The 4440-nt window shown below is 42.5% G+C and overlaps 1 pseudogene; it reads right to left on the reverse strand.

Moving 5' to 3' along the window:
* Positions 1 to 1781: 1781 nt before the first annotated feature.
* On the reverse strand, positions 1782 to 4183 carry LOC109141683 (piggyBac transposable element-derived protein 4-like; annotated as a pseudogene).
* Positions 4184 to 4440: the final 257 nt, after the last annotated feature.

Raw genomic sequence — 4440 nt, forward strand, 5'->3', positions numbered from 1 at the left:
TGTAAGAACCCAGCTTGATATGATCAACAGGTAGGATCAAAGACAGGAATAAGAGTGTCCTCTGCATATAGTAACAGAGATATGCAGGGAGAGCACATGCAAAGAGGTAACAATGGCTACTTTCACTACACGACAGTGTCTGCATTATAATTCATAATGGTATATAGACATTAATCACACTGAACGCCCTAAAAAATGCTAGGTTTAAATTTGTTGTTTTGATCCAGTAATAACACCAACACTGGGTGCAAAAATGCCCTAGTCTGGATATAAAGGGTTCTAACTAGAGCCACAAACCACTGGGACACAATCGCTGTCGTTTCCGTTCGTTTCTTTAAAAAAAAGGATGTAAGTGTTGTTGGGGATGCTTGCCATGGTTCTAACAAAGAAAGACAAATCACAAAAAGTCAAATCTATTCTTCAAATCAGGTTAAATGTGTAAAATATAATACTATATAATATATCAAATGATTGTTAAACATAATTGTAATATTTAACTACATAAATCTAAATCATTGTGGTAAAGCATGTCTATCAAGTAATGAAAAGAAATTCTTACTTACATTGAGTAAGGAACAAAGATGCACGGTAAAACAACTGGGGACACTCAGGCAGATTTGAAATGTGGACACAAAGAGGTGGAAGTTGAGTCCAGCCCTGTATTTAAATTGTACGGTGCTTTGAACTACACTAAATTGAAGGTGGATCCCCTTGTGGCAAGGAGGGAAAATGCACTTGATACCTGCAGTTTGTAACAGCCGCCCCAGTATTTGTGCAGCAAATACATTTTATTAATGTTCAGTTATTTCAGGCAGTGGGACTAGTCTGTACACAGGGCGTATATATTCTTGACTTTGAATAATTTCCTTTGCGCTGCCAACCCTTCCGTCCTTTCCAGGGTAAGTTTCAATAATCTGAGGTGGGTTGCCGTGGGCGTGTCTTTACCTGCTGAATGTAACCTCTGTGAAACAATCAGGAAATAACTTTTTATTTCTTTGATTTTGCCACAGTGCCTGATCCTGTCTGAACCCCCGCTAATACGGGCAAGAGGTAGATCTGCCATTTTTGGAATAACTGGATTGGCTCTCCACCTTTAATAGTCCTGGCACTGGTGTTGATGATGGCAGATAGCTTGGCAACCACGCAGTACCCAGTACCTGTGTCTCATTTCCCCCAGGACACACTCAGGGCCCGGGTGGAGCAGTTTCTCCTCGTAATATTTAATGTGGAGTTTGGTTATGGGATGTGTTGGATCCAATATAATTGGATGGACATTGTAACGGTCAGTGGCCTCTGCCCTTCGAAGTCAACCTCCTACCCTGATGAGACTGAGATCATGGTCATATTCAGGCGACAGGGGGAGTAGTTTGCTACTCTTGGGTATGGATTTATCAGCTTTAATGGCATTCAATTCATCAGGAAAGCACTCTGATTGGGCCCTCTGCAGTAGATGCGTCTCTGAGTTTATTTAGCATTGAGCTATATCTGAGTTCTGATCTGCAGTACCATAAAGCAGATTCTTTGTTTCCTTTATCAGGTCATCCCAGCTGCTAAACCTGTTCAGATCAGGGAGAGTTTGGTTATCTGACATCACTGTGCCACAGAACATTGATTTTCTGAGTTCTTCAACAGGCTCTGATTCAGCTGGGGCACATGTATTGGCTGGCAAACAGTTGGTGTTTTGCAAGAGGAATGGAGGACCTTGACTCCATCTGTGTTGCTGAGAAAGCTCTAGGAGGATTTTGCCTCTTGCTATGTCATCAGCTGGACTCAACATATCTCTAGCCCTTTGTGTCAGTCAGAGTCTGAATCTCAGCTATTCTGGTCCCAACAAACACCTTGTAGTGGCAGGAGTCTGAACCAATGTCTTCAGCATGCTTCAATTGTGAAGATTCAGTATCTGCAGTATCCTTCATTGGCAGCCTGTTTTAGAACAGCAATGTCCAGCAGTTTGTCAACACAAGATGGAAGTACACTGTGTTGCTCGGAGATATGTAGAAACAGGGAGAATCTGCCACAGCCACTCCACCACCCCATTGCTTTCGCTGCTACTCATCCCGCATGGTTGTCGCTCCAGCACACAAACACTTCCTCTTGGTATTTATCAGATAGCTTGGGATCTTTGGACATCTGGTATGTATTACCAATGGGCCGCCTGGGGGCCCCAAGAATATTGGCTCTATGGCTGTGATGAGATGGCCATAGTCTGAGTCTATGAGGACAAGAGGGCATGCATGATCTATGGACTGTAATGGAATACCTCTGAAATGGTGATACTGCTCTTGTAGCTGCTTCATGGGATGGGAGGTTGAGACAGGAGGCCCAAAGAAAGGACAGCTTCAGGGAGCAGAGTTGATCTATCTGCAACATGATCAAGGATTGCCAATTTTTAACCCAGTGTTATGTTGTTTTTTGTTTTTTATGTGTACCAAGTAGGTTTGTAACAATTACCAGTATTGCGGTAAATCTCAAAATCTAAATTTTACACGATAAAAATTACCGTTTATATTTGAATTAATCTCATTATCTCGGTGGATTATTGGGATATGTAATAACAGCCTCATCCAAGTCTTGCAAGCTTTGAGCAGTATCTATTCTCCTAAAATGCAAAACGTTCTCTTTTTGAGACACTTTGCAGCTACTAGCCGTGTTAGCAGCTGTGCTGCTAAGAGCCGACACAATGTAAGGCGACGTAAAATAATGCAAGCATGTTCATTAACGCTAGGAAGAACATACGGTGATATTTATAATAGTGAGTTAACCCTTGTATTATGTTGAAAAAAACTACATTGATTATGTTGCGGGTCATTTTGACCCGTAGGTGTAAATCCAATCAAAACAGTCAAAAAAAACGGTTAAACCAATAACTTTATTTTAGATTATATAAAGCTGCTGGGGATCGAGCTGGCCTGGCTTGCCTCTGGATCTTGGAAGTGATGAGTGCTTTGCCGAGTTCTTCCAGGAAAAGCCGACGTTGGTACAATTTGCCGGCATTCCATTGCTGGTTGATTTCAGTCCACAGGCATTGTAAGCAGACACGTCCACAATGTTGTAGAAAATCACCAAGGGCCAACGGGCAGTCTTGCGCTGGCAGTTATCTGTTGCTGTGACTTTATCCAGATTGTCAACTTCTCCTTTGGTGAAGTTGTAGTCCAGGATCATTTGTGGCTTCATGTCTTCTCTTGTGCTCAGAGAGGCATCTGTGTGCATTGTGCTCATTACAAGAACATTCTTGTTTCTCTTTGGGCAGTATGAAACAACTGTTGCTTTCTCAGTTAAAACAAATATTGAGGAATGCAGAGGTCTGCCCTGCATTTAGAATTTCACTGGGAAGTTCTGGCTTATTTCTTCTGACTGTTCCCAACATAGTCAGCTTTCTCTTTTGAAGTTCATCTCCAAGATGGTAGGATGTAAAGAAGTTGTTGCATGTGATGTTATGACCTTGCAGCCCTTCACTCATCTCCAGCACCACACACATCCCCTGATTCTTCTCAGACGCTCCTCCAGGTAGCTTTCCAGTATACACTTGCATATTCCATGTATGGCTAGATTTTGCATCAGAGGCTGCCCATATTTTGATGCCATACTTGGCAGGCTTGTTGGGCATGTACTGTCGGAAAGGACAGCGCCCCCTGAATGGAACAAGGCGCTCATCTATAGTAACATGGGGACCAGGATTGTACAACAAAGGTAGAATTTCGACCCATTTATCCCATACATCTCTGATCGCAGCTAGTTTGAATCTTTCACGTCGACCAGCTCTGGTGTCTCAGTTGTCAAATCGCATCACACGAGATATCATGTGAAATGTCTCCAGAGACATTGTTGCTCGAAAGATTGGCCTTCCATTCCATTTAGACCTGTACACTCCAGCTAATACCAGAAATCCAATGTAATCATGCAAGTCAGTCTGATCCAGCAGCTTCCGTTTCTCTTAAAATACACGCCTCCCCTCCAAGTTGGCCATGTCCTGTATAATCCTCTCTATTGGTGGGGATATGAAGAGCTGAAATGCTGATTGAATATCATCAACTCATGTGACAGCAAATCTTGTAGGACCAGGAGTCATTTTGATGACATTGGAAGATGACAGTCTGCCTCGGCTTTGGTGTGGTGATGTTGACCATTTTAGATTACCATCTTTAGATGCCCATGTCCCCTTTGTGGATGATGATTGCTGCATTCCTTGGTTTTCATCTGATGGAGAGACAGCGGCAGACTCGTCCTCTGAATCCTCATCGTAGGAAAATTGACAATCTGGATCATCAATAACATTGTCCTCGGTCTCTGAAAGATCCTCAGTCTCTGAAATCTCTTCCTCTTCATTATTATCCCAGTTCAAAATTTGTGATAAAGATAAAGCTTCTTCACTTGTAAACCTTCTGATTTTTGGTGTGTTTGTCAAAGAGATGACATGAGAACACTGACCAGGACAAGGGA

The sequence above is a fragment of the Larimichthys crocea genome, chromosome XXIV, assembly GCF_000972845.2.
Source record: "Larimichthys crocea isolate SSNF chromosome XXIV, L_crocea_2.0, whole genome shotgun sequence".
In the NCBI taxonomy this organism is placed as follows: Eukaryota; Metazoa; Chordata; class Actinopteri; family Sciaenidae; genus Larimichthys; species Larimichthys crocea.